Source organism: Miscanthus floridulus, chromosome 17, assembly GCF_019320115.1.
Source record: "Miscanthus floridulus cultivar M001 chromosome 17, ASM1932011v1, whole genome shotgun sequence".
Classification (NCBI taxonomy): Eukaryota; Viridiplantae; Streptophyta; class Magnoliopsida; order Poales; family Poaceae; genus Miscanthus; species Miscanthus floridulus.
Genome location: NC_089596.1, coordinates 23,591,467 through 23,612,083, shown reverse-complemented (window position 1 = coordinate 23,612,083; position 20,617 = coordinate 23,591,467). Strand labels below are relative to the sequence as shown.

Sequence of the window (20,617 nt, the reverse complement as noted above, 5' to 3'; positions counted from 1 at the left end):
CAAGGCAAAAACCTTCGCGTACAACTTGTCACCAATGTGACTAAGAAAGTTGTCATGGCCTTCGCCACATCAAAAGCATGGACCTGACCCGGCTATACATGCTCGGCCCTGATCCGGCTAAACTTAAAACAATTTTTAACTTTTGTCGAATCTCTTTCTCACTAACATGCAGGTCACCAGCACTGTAAGTATCTCTTACCATCCCAACTTAACCCCTCACATAGAGCACATTTGTCTTGTTGTATGAACGTTTCCACCATCTCAGAATACATTAGGGTACATTAGTTAGTAGTCCCCATAAAACTCAGCCTTTGATCAGTGCAGCCTCCATCATCAGTCAGTGGGCAGCCTTCGTCAAATCAACAGCCTCCGTCATCAGTCAGTGGCTTTCATCAATCAAGGTTCTCTACAACTTTCAGCAGGGCATGTGTCAGTAAGGACCTTCACCGATTATTCATCTGTCAACGGTCTTTGCCAGTCAGTGCCTTTGACACGTATTGGCCTTCACCAGTCAATAACCTTCGTCAGTCTTTGGCCTTTGTCTTTTTTTTGAGCCCCCGTCAGTCATGGTCTTCGTTCATCAATCAGTGGACTTCATATATTATTGGTTTTAGGCAGCCTACATCAGTCATAGGCATTCGACAGTGAGCAAACTCTATCAGTCAGTGACCTTCGTCAGTTAGTTGGTTTCCATCAGCATTACACCTTCGGCAGTGACTAAACCTTTGAGCCCTCTAACGCTAACACTTTCCCTCATTTTTGCAGGTGGCGTTGTTCAATCTCTTCCTTAAAGTATTTATAACATATTAATATGCATCAACCCAATGTTATTTTGTCTAACCTTCGTAAGGAACTGATTACTTATATATATTCAATAATAGTTACGTCCATACCCGTGCAGGTCCTCAAATGGCAGCCTTCGCAAGCTATCTGAACTATAACCCTCTCATATAATGCAGAGCCTATCTTTTATTCAAACTTTACCATCATTTTTGCAGGATGCATAATAACTTTACACCTTTTAAATATTTTTGCGCAAATGCTATCATTCTCATCATCGCATACATATATTGCGTAAGTACATTGCAATGCATGGCCCGGGCCACCCGGAAGAAGTCCCGAGAATACACGGGCGCCATGACTCTATGCATCAAAATCCTGGAAGAAGTCCTGAAACAACATGGGCACTAGGTCATGAAGCTAAGGCTGTCGTGCTGAGATATCAAAATCCTGGAAGAAGTCCTAAAACAACACGGGCACCAGGTCACGAAGCTAAGGCTGTCGTGCTGAGACATCAAATCCTGGAAGAAGTCCTGAACCAACACAGGCACCAGGTCACGGAGCTAAGGCTCTCATGCTACCTTCACGTATCATATAAATGACTAACCATCTTTTGTAGCTAGTGGGAAAGCCAGTGCCTTTCCGGGTGTCGAAAGACTTGCAAAGCAAGTCGATATTCGACGAAGCTATAATGCCCAACCTAAGTCCCTAAAAATGCAGGAGATCAACTCAGTTGCATTTTTACGACTTCTCCAGCCTTCGACACGCGGCGTCGGCGTCTACGTAGGCATCGCCTTCGCCAAGCTCTATGGCATGAGGGGCTCCGCAACCATCTTCGGTAAGTTCACCAACATCGCCTCCGCCAAAAACACCTTTTGGCCTTCGCCAAGCAGCTTTGTAGAAGGACCTTCGGCAAAACCATGATAACTAGCCTCCGCCAACGCGACGGCATGAGGGGCTTCATCGACACCTTCATAGTGTACAACAACATCGCCTCTGTCAAACAACTTTTGCAATATGGCTCAAGAACCTCCGTCGACACCTTCGACACCAAGTTCTACAACACCTTCGTCGACGTCTACATCGGCAAACTTGGTTCTGAACACCTACTTCCACTACTACAACTGCGTCGCCTACACCAAGCGTCACTAAGGACCTGGTCACGAGCACTAGCCAAGAGGGGCTAGGGAAGCACGCGGACCAGCTTCTCCGGGGCATCAAGTCTTTTTGCCTGGTGCTCGTGAGCAATGGTTTGAAGGCCTCACAACAACCTTCTACCTCGACTACTACGACTACACCAATCGTGGCTAAAAACTCGGCCACAAACGCCAGCCAAGAGGGGCTACAGGGGAGTGCACCAGAGGACCAACCACTCAGGAGCGTGAGGCCTTTTGTCTGGCGCTCGTGAACGAAGATTTATTTGAAGACCTCCACCCAAAGAAGGATCGGAGACGAAGACCTCCGCCTGAAGAAAAGACGAAGACCTCCACCCAAAGAAGGATCGGAGATGAAGACCTCCACCCGAAGAAAAGTCGAAGACCTCCGCCCAAAGAAGGATCGGAGATGAAGACCTCCGTCTGAAGAAAAGTCAAAGGCCTACGGAGGCCAGCACGCCAAGACGATACCGGACTCAGAGATAAAGACCTTGGAGATGAACACCTGCGAAGGCTTTGGAAGCAAAGGCCTGCGCACCATGAAGGCACTAGAGGCGAAGACCCCAGAGATGAAGACCTGGGGAGGCCTCGGAGGCGAAGACCCTAGAGATGAAGACCTGGGGAGGCCTCGGAGGCGGAGACCCGCACGCCGAGATGACACCAATGGCGGAAGACCCAAAGGTGAAGACCTCTGCACCGAGAAGAGACACAGACGAAGGCTCATACAATCGGGCCTTGGAGACACACTTGTGCGCCAAAAAGACATCAGAAGCAAAGGCCTCAAGGATACAGACCCACGCATCGTGAAGGTCCCAGAAATGAAGACCAGAGCACTGAGCGAAGCCGATGAACCATGCTATGGAAGCAGCAGAAGGAGCCGAAGGCCATAGATGAAGAAATCTGGAAGATGAAGGCACCCAGAGCTAAAAGCCTAAGGATTTAGTGCATGTATAGGTTAGAGTCATGCGCGTGCTCTTTTCTCCATGCCCTTTTTTCCCACAGGGTTTTTGGGATGGAGTTTTTAGCGAGGCGTGCATGAACGGGTTGCGGAGGGCAATCCTCGCAACCAAGATCTGGGCTGTACAGTGCCTCTTCTTGTATGAACATCTACTAGGTCATGTAGTACCGTCCATAACCTAGTAGCTGAGGGGCTACTGTTGGGGGAGCCCATACGGAGTATGGGCCAACTCCCCCTCGAAGAGGCCTATTGAAGGAATAATGGCGGAGGCTGTCCCTAAAACGGCGGAGGCTCTCCCCAAGACGGCGGAGGCCTAGCACAAGAACAATGGCGGTGGTCCTCCCCGAGATGGCGGAGGCTCTCCCCAAGACGGCGGAGGCCTAGCACAAGAACAATGGTGGTGGTTCTCCCCGAGATGGCGGAGGCTCTCCCCAAGACGGCTGAGGCCTAGCACAAGAACAATGGCGGTGGTTCTCCCCGAGATGGTGGAGGCTCTTCCCAAGACGGTGGAGGCCTAGCACAAGAACAATGGCGGTGGTTCTCCCCGAGATGGCGGAGGCTCTCCCCAAGACAGCGGAGGCCTAGCACAAGAACAATGGCGGTGGTTCTCCCCGAGATGGCGGAGGCTCTCCCCAAGACGGCGGAGGTCTCATCAAGGTGCGGAACGATCAAGTCAGCAAGGCATACGTGAGGACGGTTGATGGGCCTCCAACGGGCGTCGGCTTAGGCCCAAGGTGAAGACATTGTGAGACGGTGCGATGAGAACACCCCTGAGGTTAGACACTAGGGCTGGAATATTCCTGGAATGTACCGTAGCAGTTGAGGGGCACTGTTGTGAACTCTGTAGAGTGGTAGTTGAGCCCTATAAATAGGGAACACTTGTAACTGTACAGGGGGGGCTGGTGAATGAATTAATGAAACCCTAGTTCTTGTGAGTCTGTATTTGATCCTCATTCTCTCTTTCAGGCAGTGCCTCTGCCGAAGTTAGAATCCGGAGCCTCGGCCAAAGTCGAAGGCCTCCGCCCCTTTCCTACTCCCACTTTGCCAAAGCCTACTGAATCCCTCGTTTAGTGACCTTCTACCCGGAGCCTCTGACGGATGATCTTGTCCGACAGGAGTGCGCCGCGTTCAGGGACCTCCGCCCGTCTTAGGCGGAGGCTGGCCTCCGCCCATCTTAGGCGGAGACCCCAACCTAAGACGAAGGCCTCCGCCCACTTCTCACTCTTGTTAGAAACCGATGTTTCAACACCGATGAACAGCACGGGAAATGGCTGAGCGCCTAACCGCTAGCGGCCGCCTATAGCTGCGTGGGCCCCGCTGCCGCCATCCTCGGGGGCCTCTGGCGGCTCACTCAGGCGACGGCAAGCCAAGAGAACGGGAGGACAGGGGTTGGGCGGCGGGGGATGCTAGGGCTCACCGTCTTAACAGTTAACACCCGTCTTAACAGTTAACACCCTCGGTTAATCACAACTTTCTGTAAAGTTGAGATTACTTCGAAATGTGATCAGCCATTGCTCGGGAAGCGCCTTTGTGAAGCCATCAACCACCTGATCTTCTGAATGAATGAACCGAATACCCAGAAGCTTTTGTGCAACTTATTCTCTTAGAAGATGATAATCGATCTCAATATGTTTGGTGCAAGCATGAAACACTGGATTAGTGTTATTCCACCATAAGCGAGCTGCAGGGGTGTGTGGAATTCCTAACTCACCAAGTAACTTTTAAACCCACATCAACTCAACACTGGCATTAGCAAGTGCCTTGTACTTGGCTTCAGTGCTAGATCTTGATAGACATTACTAATAGTAAGAGGTCACCTATATGTCTTTTTTAAGGGATGGAAGATAAGTAATCAGTTGGAGATGCTCGAACCATACATATATTTTACGCTCCCCAATTTGCCGCCAAATCACCATACTAATTGAACTCTACAGCCAAGAGCCATTTAACAAGCCATAAAACCCTGCCTTTTGCAACGGAAGGGTGTACAAACTGGGCAGACAGGAAGACCAAGAGGCCCAGCCGCGTAGCTCCTGACATCAAGTCCTCAACTGCACTTGCCAATTTCCATTCCCAGGGGCCCAAACCATCCGTCACCGACCCGTGGAGATGGCAGCAGCACGTCTCTTCCTCTGCCTCGTCTCCTCTCTCGCCTTGGTCACCTTCTCTTCCTTCTCACTGTCGCTGGCCAGCGACCAGCGGGATACCGACAGGGTGACACGCCTTCCTGGCCAGCCAGAGAGCCCGAGCGTGTCCCAGTTCTCTGGCTACGTCACGGTGAACGAGCCCAACGGGAGGGCGCTCTTCTACTGGTTCTTCGAGGCACAGACGCCGCCGGAGGAGAAGCCGCTCCTCCTGTGGCTCAATGGAGGTCACTTCTGCTCTCCTTGTACATACTACCTTCAGCAGTTAAAATTTCAAAGGTTTAGCTTCCATTGGAAATATAATTAGTGAGTTTTACTCCTTGAGATTCTGAGTGTACAGCTGCTACAATCTGTTATCTCTTCTTTAGTTGTTGAATAGTGCATACCAAATTGTTTATACTACATTCGAAATGTATGGTGTTTCAGTTTTGTCATAAGACAAACACCTTACATTTTCATGCGGAGGGAATACTTTTACTAGTACATCTGACCTTGCTTTGTCTTGTGTCGATTCATGGTATTTGTGATCCTTAATTTGCATTATTTAGTAATGATAATTTTGCTGAATTTTCTTCATCTCATGTTAGGTCTTCTGTTCTTTCTAATCTTTGCACTTTTGTTTACGACAAGCTTGTACTTCTAATTACGCTAGGACCTGAGCTGCATTTGAGCTGGGGCCTCTCAGAGTTGTCGGACAAGGAGCAGCGCTGGAGTTCAATAAATATGCCTGGAACAATGGTGCGTTTGAGTTGCTTGCATGCGGCCCTTATTCAGTTGCCTGGAACACTTGTGTGAAGCACAATGTTAAGTCTTTCTTTTTTCTTGACAGAGGCCAACCTGCTGGGGTTGGATTCTCCTGCTGGGGTTGGATTCTCCTACACCAACACATCCTCTGAATTGACGAAGGCAAAAAAAAATTTAGGAGGGGCTGAAACAAAAGAATAGAGGTTTTTTTATCTTCTCTTAACCTTAGCCCCTCCTACCTAATACATATATGCATAAAATTTTAAGAGAGGGCTTAAGGGGGCTCCACGTGCGCAGGATGGGTAGGGGGGGCTAGAGCCCCCCATAGCCCCACCGCTGGCTTCGTGCCAGGCTCTGATATTGAAAGGGTGAACGATGAATGTGTTGGTAAATTGATCGTGAAACAATGTTTTGCCTGACACTATATTATTTGAAAAAAAGGCCTAGAGCTACAATTCTGCTATAGATTAGATTTTATCTTAGCTTGCTGTTGAATTTCGGTCATTAATATTAATAAGTGCTAGCTTGCTGATTAACAATGGATTTCATGTAATCCTTTTCTCTTATCCTTTTTTTAGCTGAGGATGCTTATAGCTTCCTAGTGCACTGGCTAGAGCGATTTTCAGAGTACAAGGACAGAGAGTTTTACATCTCAGGAGAGAGCTATGCAGGTAATTTTTTTTGAGTTAAATGCACCAGAGGTCCATTAACTTGTGAGGAGGTTTCGGTTAGGTCCATCAACTTCCAAAGTGGCTTTTTGGGTCCATAAACTTTGTACGCTGCATCACCTAGGTCCATACCTCTCCACGTTGGCTTCTCGTGCTGACGTGGCATGATGCCGTGGCCATGCAGGCCAGCCGCAGCCCCGCGGGCGCACGAGCAGAAGCCGGTGGACGGCGCCGCGCTACCCCACTTTGGAAGCTTGTATCTCTCCAACCAGGCCGAATTAGACTTTGGCACTTTAAGCAAAGTTGGAGATCTCGCGTAGCTCTTGTGCCAAAACTAAACGGATTCGGAGTTAAGAGGGGACAAAGACTGATGTTTCCGTGTATTTTTGCGGTAGTATTGGTTACTTCCTTCAGGATCGAGAAACGAATGGCGTCGTGGCCGACCACAGGCAGGAGAGCGACGCCGCATGGCTCCTCTGCGCTGCCCTCGCTTGCGGCCTGCTCTAAGAAAGCCCTGGCCACCAGCGTCTCAGGGTGGCAGTCGCCGCAGGCTACCTCTAGGAGGCCAATCGCCGACAGGTAGTGGTCCTCGGCGATGGCGTGCTCTCCGGCCCTCAGCATAATCCTTGCCCGCATCACGAGGAGCTCCGCCCTCGCTTGGGCGAGCTCCCTGTATACCTTCGGGTCGATCGACACGTACTTGCGATCGTTAATCCGGCGAGGCGCGCCGATGTACAAGTCCTCGGCCTGGAGGACGACGTCGGTGGCTTCCCGGAGCAGCTCGAGCGCGGCGCCATACGCAGAGTACCTAGTCACGCAGAGCGCGTGATGAACCGTGCGAGCTCCGGCGGCGGCAGCTCCACTGACACGTCAGGCGCCTCGAACCTGAACAGAGAAAGGCACGCCGCCCACGTGTGGTCATCGGCATGTTGCGCCGCGCCCCCACCCTGCTCGGCGATGGTCTCCACGATGGCACGGGCGACTCGGCCAGAGCCGATCTTGCGGCCGAAGGTCCGGAACACGCCGTGCATGGAGACACACCCGGCCCGCGTGCTCCACCGGGCGATCCCAAGGCGCAGCAGCATCGCCAGCGCGTTCTGCTCGACGCGGCCGGTTTCCAGTGGCGCGTGTGGCGAGGTGCAGCATCGCCGGGGCTCGCGCGTCAAGCGCTTCCACGGCGTCTTCCCGGCCACGCACATGCAAGCGGCGTGTATCAGCATCGCCGTCGGGATCGGCACCGGCACAAAGAAGCTGCTGGCCTCAAGCGGCCTCTCGGCTACCTTGCCGAGCCCGACGGGTGTCTCCCAGCGTAGCAGCGTGAAGCACGCGTCCAGGAGCTGGACGAGGCTCGGGTTGTCACGCACCACAGCGTCGTCTTTGGGTGACCACGTCGGCGCCCGGTGCGGGTCGTCCCTCATCATCTCCCGGAGCTCGGCCGGGCTAACGACGATCTCGGACAGTATGGAGCCGACGAGGGCGAGGCCTAGAGGCACGCCACACACCTTCGCTTGGATGTCCGTAAGTACAGCCAAGTCCTCATCTCTAAACATGCTCCCGCCCGTCATGAGATGCATGGAGTTGGGCGCGTTGAGGTTTCCTAACTCGAAGACCCTCACCCCCTGCAGGCTGGGGAGCCGCGTCGTGATGATGACGTGCGTGCGCCCACCGCCGCAGGGCAGGAGCTCCTTAATGGCCCGGCCATCCCACTAGTCGGGTGAGCTCCTTGTTGATCTTCTCAATAGCGACTCCCTCGATCCCGTGGAGGCTTCTGGCCCGCTCTGTCGTCGTCGTCGTCTGCAATACATTGTCGCCGACAGCGATGCCCAAGTGATCTGCGAGCTTGAGGTAGCTCTGGCGCAGGTACCTCGCCTCGCCGTGAACCCAGAGGACCTTTTTGTACTCGTGGGCATGCCTGTGTGCAAACTCAAGCACAAGCTCCGTCTTCCCGGCGCCGGACGCGGCAGAGATGCAGACCACGCCATGTAGAAACGACGCCCCGGTGATGGAACCGTCCAGAGGCATCGGCCTCTTCCCAGCGACCATGTCATGAGATGGAGCGCCGCCGCACATCATGGCCTCCACGTCGAGCAGTTCCCTCTTGCGTCCAACGAAGCCAATGTTCCAGGGGAACGAGATCTCCGCGTCCGCCGCGGCACGCCACGCCCGGATGGCCGGGGCCACCGCCGGTCTGTCGAGCCGCGCACCGAGGATCTGGAGCACGTCGAGGACGCGGTCCCGGAGGTCGCCGAGGCGCACGCGGCGTCGCTCTCCTGCCTGTGGTCGGCCACGACGCCAAGGAAGTAACCAATACTACCGCAAAAATACACGAAAACATCAATCTTTGTCCCCTCTTAACTCCGAATCCGTTTAGTTTTGGCACAAGAGGTAGTAACAAATGTTGTAGAGCTACGCGAGATCTCCAACTTTGCTTAAAGTGCCAAAGTCTAATTCGGCCTGGTTGGAGAGATACAAGCTTCCAAAGTGGGATGGCGCGGCGCCGTCCACCAGCTTCTGCTCACGCGCCCGCGGGGCTGCGGCTAGCCTGCATGGCCACGGCATCATGCCACGTCAGCACGAGAAGCCAACGTGGAGAGGTATGGATCTAGGTGATATGACGTACAAAATTTATGGACCCAAAAAGCCACTTTGGAAGTTGATGGACCTAACCGAAACCTCCTCACAAGTTAATGGACCTCTGGTGCATTTAACTCATTTTTTTTACGGCAATATGCAGGTAATTTTGACTGGAAGCCATGAAAGGTTTTCAGCCTTGGTTTGGACTTTTAAACATGGCCACAATTTTTGAACTAGAGCTATGCAGGATAGTTTGACTGGAAACTATGAAAAGTTTGGATATCACAGGAATCTAAAGCATATAAAATCTGGCGCGAAGCATGTGAGTGTAACTTTGTGTGCCTCCTTTTCCACATTCCACCAACCAGTCCAAATGGAATGCAGCAACTCAGACTTTCACCAACCTTCTATTCTTTGGTTTGTTTTGTTTTGTCAATATGCCAAGTATAAAATATTCGTGTTCTTGCTTGTATTTCTCAATGCCAAGTATGCCTGACAAAATATTGTCACAATCTTATTTAGAGCTAGAACTTCCACTCGAAGTAATCACCTGTTACTTTCGAGAATGGGATGACAGATTGGCTTTCTACTAGGTTGGTGATTATGACAACCCATTGCTCACGCATGATAGTAGAAATTGTTATGCTTAATTCTTGTATATTGAATTGTTAACAAGGTTACAAATATATAAACCAAGCCTATAGGATCCACTCATTAATTTATAGATAAAAGATAGGATCAAGATGATAGAGGGGCGGCTATGATCACTCATGCATGATAGGTACACTGCAGGGGGTGTCACACTGTGTGCCGGACGGTCACTAGGCCCGCAAGGCCCGTGTCAGATGGAGAACAAGAGCAGAGAGAAAGCACATTAACACCCATAGTCTAATTGTCAGAATGATAGACTTTCAGGCTAGATTTGAAGTCTGTGAAGACTGTAGTCAATGGACACTTAGCAAAGATGCCGGCGAATTGTGAAGTAGTTAGGTCCCAATATACGCTGACAACATGTTTGTGGATTAAATGAAGATTGATTATGTCTTAGTGCATTGGTGTTGGACTGGATTCACACACTAACATTGACAAGAATAGATTCCTTTTTCGACAGAGGAAGTTTTATTGATCTCAATCAATTACATCAAGTAGACATATCGGGCCATGTGAAGGTGGAGATAAACCTGAGCAAATTCAGCCTGGCTCGGCCCGCAAGACTTAATGCGCAGAGCCAGGACACAGGTTCCACTGCTTAGAAAAATTTTCTCGACCTAAGCTCAACCCAAAATATACATTTTACTTATTTTTTCAGTAGAAATTGCGCGGGTAGTCAACCGAGCCTGGCCCAAAAAATCCGGCCGACTCATCTAGTGGGATGGAAATGGCAGGATTTTTTCGGCCAGGCCCAACCCACACAATGCTCAGGTCTAGTGGGGTGTACTAAAGTGACCCAATACAAGGATGACAACAGACCTCATAACTATAGCTGCTCCTCAGCATTCTCACCTGATGTCCTTCCTACACTTAGCTCTACAACTAGAACGATAGGGCTTTGCCTGATTTGAACTCGAATTCTCAGTGCTTGGAATGGTGGCGACGACAATGGACTATCTATAGCTTGGGAAGGTCAGTTCCAAACAGAGGGGGTACTTATGGGCTTGTCTAACTCTAGACTAGTCCACTGACATAGAGTTTTTCACTCCTAGCTGTTGGATCAACTGCCTTGTTGTGGATGTCGGGGATCTTCTGTCGAAGGTGGTTGTTAATTAACACATGTGTTGGCTTGTCAGGTTGATGGATATATTTATGGGACCCCTCATAGTATTGGCCCATAGGATCACCGGCTCAGGTGAGTGAACCACTCACCAGTCTTGCCGAGCACCCGCTAGTATTGCCGAACACCCACTAGCCGTGCCGACCACGAACAGGCGTTGTCCGTCCCCACACGCTATGACTGGAGCTAGAGGAAGAAGGGAGAACAGAGCATGCACGCACAATACAAGACACCAGTATTGGCCGAAGTTCTGTCTGTGAGATGGCAAATCTGAACTATCTTTATTGAGTTGCCGTGGTAGTCTATTTATACAACTCTATCCATCTAGTCCTAGTACATCCCACATATTGTAACAGTAACTAGATAACATACAGGGCTGACTCTGCGCCGGCCACTGCATGGCTACAGTGCTGCAGGTGAGCTGTGCGGCGCCTGCACCTGCAGCGGCTACAGTATCACAGCAGGGGGCCTTTCGGCACCACCTTCCCTTGCTGTGTTCACACAAGGAAAATAGTAGTTTATTCTAACAATTCTTTCCCTAAACCTACTGCTATCCCTTGTACCCCCTCCATGCCGATCATCTCCTTCAGCTCCGTGAGTCGAAGACATCTGAGTGGCTTGGTGAGGACGTCCGCTAGTTGCCGACCAACTTCGACGAACTCGATGACGATCTGCCCTCCATCGACACAGTCCCTGAGGAAGTGGAACTTTACATCGATGTGTTTGCTCCAGTCGTGTAGAACCGGATTCTTCGCGAGGGCGATGGCGGGCTGGCTATCCACCATCAGTGCTGGTGGGTGAGCTTCCACACCGGTCAGCTCGCCCAGCAGCCGGCGTAGCCACACAACTTGGCATGCCGCTGTGGCCGCCACTACATACTCTGCCTCGCACGTAGATAGTGCCACCACCTTCTGTTTCAGCGACAGCCATGAAATTGGGGCCGACCCGAGGAAGATGAGCACGCCAGAGGTGCTCCATCGTCCGTCGATGTCCCCCGCCATGTCTGCATCGCTGAACACAGTGAGCTGCAACCTACTTCTGCCGGTCTTGGAAAAGATGATCCCGTGATCCACCGTCCCCTTGACGTAGCACAGTAGCCTCTTCACCGCAGCCCAGTGATCCTCTCTGGGATCCTCCATGAAGCGACTGACGTAGCCCATGGCGAACGCAATATCCGGCCTCGTGTGGACTAGGTAGCACAAACCGCCGATGATACTTCGGTAGAGTGTTGCATCCACCTTCGCCGCGGTGCTGGCCTTCGTTAGCTTCAGCTGCTCCTCCATCGGAGTTACACATGGCTTGCACTCAGCCATGCCGCTCCGCTCCAACAGCTTGGAGGCATACGCGCTCTGACCGAGCATGAGTTCCTCCTTCCCCTGTCTCACCTCAATGCCGAGGTAGTAGGAGAGTGCACTGAGATCGCTCATTCGAGTGGTAAGGCTTCTTTGAAGAAGAAGAAGCAGGTCGAACCCAACACCTGTCGGCACTGCGGGAAGATGGGCCATTGGACATGGGAGTGCCCAAATCGCAAGCAGGAGAAGAAGGCTGAGGCTCATCTGGCGCAAGCTGATGATGAGGCCACTATCCTGATGGCGACATTCTGTGCACTGCACGACGTCGAGGCCGAGGAGAAGGAAGAGGCGACAATGGTGGAAGGAGCTGGGAAGGCCCTGAAGACTATCAACCTCGACGAACCACGTGCCCAAGTCCACCTCGGACGTGTGGGCGCCGACCAGGAGCAGCGGTGGTATCTGGACTCCGGTGCCAGCAACCACATGACGGGCTCTAAGGAATCCTTCTCCGAGCTCGACGATGATGTTATCGGTACGGTGAAGTTTGGTGATGGCTCAAGGGTGGCTATCCAAGGGCGTGGCACCATCATCTTCAGGTGCCAGAACAAGGAGCACCGCGCGCTAATGGATGTATATTACATCCCGCAGCTGCGTTCCAACATCATCAGCATTGGTCAGCTGGATGAGCACGGTAGCGAGGTACTGATCAAGGATGGAGTCCTTAGGATCAGGGACCGGGAGCAGTGACTTCTTGCCAAGGTGAAGAGGTCCCTGAACTGGTTGTACCTGCTCAACCTGAAGGTAGAGCAGTAGGTGTGCCGGGCGGCAAGGCACTCCAAGGAACCGTGGATGTGGCATGCTCGGTTCGGACATCTCAACTTCGACGTGCTTGGTCGGCTGGAGAAGATGGTCTATGGGCTACCCCACATCAAGCACGAAGGCGAGCTATGTGACAGCTTCCTGGCCGGGAAGCAGAGGAGGCTACCTTTCCCAAAGGTGGCCAAGTACCGCGTGATGGACGCTCTTGATCTCGTCCACGGTGACCTCTGCGGGCCGATCACGCCAGCTACAAACGGTGGTCGGCGGTACTTCCTCCTGCTCGTGGATGATTGCAGTCGCTACATGTGGCTGCAACTCCTGATGAGCAAGGACGAAGTGGCGATGGCGATCAAGAAGTTCAAGACACACGCGGAGGCCAAGTGCGACAAGAAGCTCCATGTGCTGAGGACTGATCACGGCGGTGAATTCACTTCGGTGGAGTTCGCTGCGTACTGCACGAATCAGGGTGTGACATGACTCCACACCGTGTCATACTCGCCACAACAGAATAGCGTGGTGGAGAGGCAGAACCAGACGGTGGTTGGCATGGCCCAATCCATGATGAAGGCCAAAGGCATGCCGGTAAGGTTATGGGGTGAGGCAGTGATCACAACGGTGTTCATCCTCAACCGTGCTCCGACCAAGGCCCTAACGGGCAAGACGCCGTTTGAAGCTTGGTATGGGTGGAAGCCGAGCGTGTCCTTCCTCTGGACATTCGGCTACGTCGGCCACGTCAGGAAGATGAAGCCAAACCTCACCAAGCTGGAGGACAGGAGCACACCCATGGTGTTCCTAGGCTACGCAGAGGGTACCAAGGCGTATCGGCTCTATGACCCACATGGAGACAAGGTGCTTGTCTCATGCGACGTCGTGTTCGATGAGGAGGTGGCTTGGGAATAGAGTAGTCCGAGCACGGGGGAAGCTGGCAGCTTCACCAGCACCTTCGTCGTCGAGCACTTGGTCATCCACGGTGGTGGAGACGCTAGGGAAGAGGTGCCGAGCACTCCGGGAGGAGAGCCGAGCACTCCAGCGGCAGAGCCGAGCACTCCTGGGGTAGTGCCGAGCACTTCAGGAGGGATGCTGAGCACTCAGGGAGGAGTGCTGAGCACTCCTGGAGGGATGCCGAGCACGCTAGGAGTGGGCCGGGAAGTACTGCAGTGGTGGCGACCACTCCAGGATGGGTGCCGAGCATTCCCATGGTGGAGCCAATACGTCTTGCAGTGGTGCCAACCACTCCAAGACTGACGCTGGGTACTCCTATAGTGTGGCCGAACGCTGTAGGAGTTATGACAAACTGTCCAGAAGTAGTGCCGAGCACTGCAACCGGGGTGCTAAGCACTCCAGGTGCTGTGCAGAGCACTCGGGTGGAACAGGGAACTCCATCAACGCTGATTGAGTTCGCCTCACCTCCAAGTGACATCACTGAGTTCGTGAACGCCTACCATGAAGGTGAGGAGGTGCGGTTCCGTAGGCTGGACGACATCGTTGGTGGCATAGGACCCTCAGGACTGGCTGGTCGGCTGCTCAATGATGCAGAGCTGCTGCTTGTCAGTGCAGAGGAACCACCCATGTTCGCGCTAGTCGAGTGGGATGGAAACTGGCGACAGACGATGCTGGAGGAGATGAAGGCGATCGAGGAAAACAAGACATGGCAGCTCGTCGATCCATCTCCAGGATGCCGTCCGATCAGCCTGAAGTGGGTGTACAAGATCAAGAGGGACGAGCTCGGCGCCATTGTCAAGCACAAGGCGTGCCTCGTCGCCCGAGACTCTGTTCAGCGCGAGGGCATAGACTTCGAGGAGGTCTTTGCGCCAGTAGCACACATGGAGTCAGTCCGTTTGCTACTTGCCTTGGCAGCAGCAAAGGACTGGCGCGTCCATCACTTGGACGTAAAATCGGCCTTCCTCAACGGCGAGATGGCAGAGACGGTCTTCGTTAGGCAACCTCTAGGTTTCGCCGTCAAGGGAGAGGAGCACAGGGTGCTCCGACTGCACAAGGCGCTCTACGGGCTACGGCAGGCCCCATGAGCCTGGAACGCCAAGCTTGACGCCACGCTGGGCGAGCTTGGGTTTCAATGGTGCGCAACCGAGCACGCGCTCTACATGCGGCGACGGGGGAAGGAGGAGCTCATCGTCGGTGTGTATGTGGACGACTTGATCATCATCGGCGCGTGCACGGAGGACATCAACAGCTTCAAGCACGAGATGACGGCTCGTTTTCTTCTCCTGCTTACGATTTGGGCACTCCCGTGCCCAATGGCCCATCTTCCGGCAGCACCAATAGGCGTTGGGGTAGACCTGCTTCTTCTTCTCCAAAGAAACCTTGCCGCGGTCCTTGCCATCGCCACCGTGGCTGGAGGAGGCTGCCTTCCTGGAGTTTCTCCGAGCAACACACTCCTCTTCCATCAGCAGCAGTTTGCCGCTGTCCTTCGTTGCTGTCGCCTGCTCCAGACGCTCGTCTACCACCCGTAGATGGCCTATCACATCCTCAATGGTGAGGGTGGATAAGTCCAGCATCGTCTCTATGGAGAGAGCGATCTGGATGTACTTTGCCGGCACTGGAGGTACTTGGAGACCGCCTCCTCTTCGTTGATGGTGACGCCATGGCTCTTCAGCTTACTGATGAGCGTCTGCAGGCAGAGGGAGAAGCCCTCCACTATTTCACCATCTTTGAACTTGAGGAGGGCGTACTCCTGCTTCAGAAGCTGGGCCATCGCCTACTTTGCGCGGTCGGAACCGACGCGCATCGCCGCAATAGCCTCCCACGCCTCCTTAGCAGAGCTCTTTGTCCTCAACGGCTCCCTGTACTCCGCCGGTACAGCAGCGAGGATAGCCTCCAACGCTGACATGTCATCTTCCTCATTGTCGGTGCCCTTGTCAACAACATTCCAGAGCCGTCGGGCTCTGAGCTTGACCTTCATGGTCACCGACCACTCTCCATAGTTGGTGCAAGTCAGCTTTGGCCAACTGGTGCCGCTGACCTCCCGCACCGTGCGAACAACGACCTCCGGTCGTGGCTGGGCAGCCACAGCAGTGCCACTGTTGTCGTCCAACTCTTAACTGCCCATCATCGCCAGCGGTTAGTCTGGCGACAACGCTTGTACGGCTCCGATATCACTTGTTGGCCCACAGGATCACCGGCTTAGGTGAGTGAACCACTCACCAGTCTTGCCGAGCACCCGCTAGTGTTGCCGAGCACCCACTAGCCATGCCGACCACGAACAGGCGTTGTCCGTCCCCACATGCTATGGCTGGAGCTAGAGGAAGAAGGGAGAACAGAGCATGCACGCACAATACAAGACACCAGCGTTGGCCGAAGCCCTGTCTGTGAGATGGCAAATCTGAACTCTCTTTACTGAGTTACCGTAGTAGTCTATTTATACAACTCTATCCATCTAGTCCTAGTACAACCCATATGCTGTAACAGTAACTAGATAACATACAGGGCTGACTCTGCGCCGGCCACTGCATGGCTACAGTGCTGTAGGTGAGCCATGTGACGCCTACACCTGCAGCGGCTACAGTATCACAGCAGGGGGCCTTTCAGCGCCGCTTTCCCTCGCTGTATTCACACAAGAAAAACAGTAATTTATTCTAACACAGAGGTCTTGCAGCCCTTGATCTTGTTGTAGGCTTGTATTTGAATTTTATAGGGATCCTTAGGCAAGTATCTTGGCCTTTGTGATGAGCTCTGTGGAGTTTGGCAAGGGTTTTTGGCCGGTCAGCCAACGTTGCGATCTTTCGAACAACATAACTTTTGTATCTGAACTTCGAACTGAATGAACCAAATGTCCATTTTACTCATCTCAACAAGGTCTTCAAATATTTATTTTTGATAACTCTTGCACCAATTTAAAATTCTTACTTGTTTATTCATTATATGCATATCGAGATGTCCCAATGAATCCTCCCCTTATTAGGCCAGAATTGCCCCTCCACCATTCACACTATTTATGCACCAAGTTGTATATATACTTGCAAAACATAATAGAACATAAAACCCATATGGAACTTGTAGAACTAAAAAAGAAATTCTAATTAGCTCAAATTTCTCCATTCTTTGAAATGGATGGCCGAAAAATTGGTTTATAACCATGAAGCCCACCCCCACCCCCACAAACAACCTTAGAATGTTGCTCATCCTGAGTAAAGGGTTACAATCAAGAACCAAGGACTAAGAAAGAACTATAAGGCAGACATTATGCACTACTATTGAAGATATTAAGCTGGCATTAATCATATTCTAAAATATTCGTACCGTGGGGTGGGCATGAACCTTGCCTTCAGAGGTTGAAAGATGGAACAGTAGGCCCTGTCAAGCTTCATGTTCTAGACATGCAAGGCTCAATGAAGTTCTTATGATTGCAAACGCTTGACTCATGCATGTAAGGCAGACGCACTCAGGGGCATCGCATGCCGTGTGCCGGACAAGGCCCGTGCTAGATGGGGAACAACAGTAGAGGGAAATCACACTAACAATGCAAAGAGGATAAAGTGTTGGATCAGAAAGCAGCAGTTTGAAAGAACCTAGGCATCATTTTTCCGCTTTTGTTTTCGAGATGTACAATAAATTCTTCAGAGAAGAGAAGGAAATCTGAGTTAAAATGTATTTTTCTTGCTTGGATTTCTGAACGTGTGAACACAAATGGCCCCCTTACTGAGTTAGTTTGCCTTTTTTCTTGAAACCAACTACAAAATTTCATTTCTGCGTATGTGCATGTTGTTTAGTTTTTGTTTTTTAATGTTCCATTGGATCTGTGAACATATGTCATTAAAAAAATGGCGAAGAACTAGTATGTTAGTTGAAAGCTATATGTAAGGAGAAATAATGCCCGCAAAACCTTCTCTTCATACATTAAAGAAGAAATATGAGCTCGGTGCTATTTCCGTAGGTTGTTTCTCATGTATTTATGCCACGAATGGCCCTGTTCGTTTGTCTTATAATCCGTACTTTTCAGCTTATTTTTTCAGCCGGAACAGTGTTTTTCTCTCACGACAAATCAACTGGAACAATGTTTCGGCTTGTTTTTTCAGTGAAGCGAACGGGGCCAGTAATCTTTCAAGGGTGCTTGGTGTGGTTTATTTCATAACTTTCTTCTTCTTATTGCAATGATAGGCAGCTGTCCTACATATTCAATAAAAAAAAAGAAATATGAAATTCCCTATGCTGCAGGTCATTATGTGCCACAACTTGCTGAACTTGTTTATGAGAGGAACAAGGACAAGAAGGGCAAAGCATATATAAACCTCAAGGGGTTCATTGTAAGGATTTGAACAGATTTTACGATGCGAGAATTTCCCTTTTAAATAAATTATTTCATGGCTATAAATACACAGCATGCAAATAGGATGTATTCTGGTGGTCTGATCTTTCAAGATTTCCAATCTGGATTTTACTTTTTTTTCCCCCAAAATTTACAGTGGACACATGAACCATGAAAGAATGGAAACAAGAGTTAGATTCATGTTTTGCACATAAGAAATCAATTCTTTCAGGCACAATCATAATGGACTTATTGCAGGTTGGCAATCCTGTCACCAACGATTCTTATGATTTGAAAGGGCGAGCTGAGTATGCCTGGAGCCATGCAGTTGTGTCAGATGAAGTATACAGCCGCATCAAAAAGCATTGTGACTTCAAGATTTCCAATTTGTCTGATGATTGCAACGCGGCCATGGGCTTCATCGATAGTCAGTACCAAGAGATCGACGCATACAACATCTATGCACCCAAATGCCTTCTAAATCAGAGTTCAGCATCTTCTACAAATCATGGAATCTTCGTCAATGATCAGGTAATCAATGTGGATAGTTTAACTAGGCCAATGATCACTCTCAAAATGATGCTCATCTTCAGCATACCATGAGCGGTTCAAGAGAAGGAAACACATTTTCTCTGGCTATGATCCGTGCTACTCATCCCATGCCGAGGACTACTTCAACAAGCAGGAAGTGCAGAAAGCGTTTCATGCGAATGTGGGAAAATGGCATATCTGCAAGTGGATGGCCTCATTGTTGTTCACCTGAATGTATAGTAAAGTACAAGTCACTGAATTCTTGTAGAACTAAACTGAAGGAACTGAACTCATCCATCTCTTGTGTAGCGATCCCGTCCTAAACTTCTACAATTTTACGGTATCCTCGGTGCTACCCATATACTCTAAGCTCATCAAAGCAGGACTGAGAGTTTGGCTCTACAGGTCTGGTTCTTTTCAAGTGAACCTTCTGTGAAATCTCACAAGAAGCTAAGTGTATGCTCAATTGAATTCTTAACGCCCACTAATCACTCTCTCTGTAACGCATGCGCTTGTTCGTCGACGCAGTGGTGATGCAGATGGTAAGGTCCCAGTGATCGGCTCCAGATACTGCGTGGAAGCGCTCGGGCTGCCAATCAAGACCCAGTGGCAACCCTGGTACCTTGACAAACAGGTCTGATTCTGAACCGGCAGTATCTGGACATCTTTTGCACTGAACATATCAGGAACAAATGATGCTGAAATGAGGGGCAAAATATGGAATGCAGGTTTCTGGCAGGTTTGTGGAGTACTATGGGATGAGCATGGTGACGGTCAGGGGTGCAGGCCACATGGTGCCCCCTGCTGAAGCATTGCTGCTGATCAACACATTCCTCCGTGGCGAGCAACTTCCAACACACCGTTGATCAATGCCACGGTGGGATAGTGCAAATCCAATGGTTGTTTGAATTTGGGTTGTCATAATTTGTGGTTGTTTGAAAATTGAAACTAGTCATAAGATCGAACCTATTTATGTATTGTGCACAACTGAAATCAGTGCCTGGTTCAAAACTTACTGCATTGCACCATGCATACACATGTTTCCCCAACATTATTCGAGATGAACTGGGTGGAGCGTGATCGTATTCTGGAATTGAACCACAACTTTTTTTAATTTAATAAGCACGTATATGTATATGTGGTTGATGTTTGAAATCAAGTGGTGAGTGGCTATGGAAAGAGATCAATGCAAGGAAGAGACTGAGTTATCCACACAAGAAACGGCTAACCTCTCTCCAGTCTCCACGCCCACAACGATTTTTTTTTTAATTTTAACACTTTTTAGAAATTAATTTTAAATCTAACCCTAGCCGTTTTTTATTTTCAAATATAACACTTTGGCCGCGCCTATTGCCATGGCGCGGCGAAATGCCTGTGCCGTGCCATGCATGGTGGCGCGGCGGGAGGATGACGTGGCCAAGACCGAGGACGCTGACCGATGACGTGGCAGGGTATGTCACGCCACCGATTATGGCGCGTCACTGTCGCGTCAAGATCGGTGGCGTGGCAGGGCCTAGTAAAATCTCGCCCGCGCCCGCGCGCCTGCTCGCAGTCACAAACTGAAGGAGAGAAAGAGAGAGAGAGAGAGCGCGCGCGCGCGGAGCAGAGAGAGAGAGCGCTTGGCGGCGCAGGGCGCCGGCGGCGAGGTGACGAGGCTGCCGCGTAGGACGAGAGCGGCGGCGCCAGGAGCTTCGGCTCCGGCGGTGCTTGCCTCCGACGCGGGCAGCTCCGTAGGCTCCTAGGGGCAAGACAGAGGAAGGGGAGGAGCAGAACAGAGCAGAGGGAGAAGCAGAGCGACGGCGGAGTTTCGGAGCTGGTGGTGCTAGGCTCCGGCGTGGCGAGCTCGGCAGCGACTCTGGCTTCGTCGGCATCTCCATCGCGTGCTTGACCTCGTCTTCCTTGGTGCCTCCCCATCGGCG

The 20,617-nt window shown here is 51.2% G+C and overlaps 1 pseudogene; it reads left to right on the top strand.

Annotated features, from left to right (window-relative positions):
• The first annotated feature begins 1,494 nt into the window (after positions 1-1,494).
• LOC136515414 (serine carboxypeptidase-like 26) lies at positions 1,495-19,657 on the top strand (annotated as a pseudogene).
• The last annotated feature ends 960 nt before the right edge of the window (positions 19,658-20,617 follow it).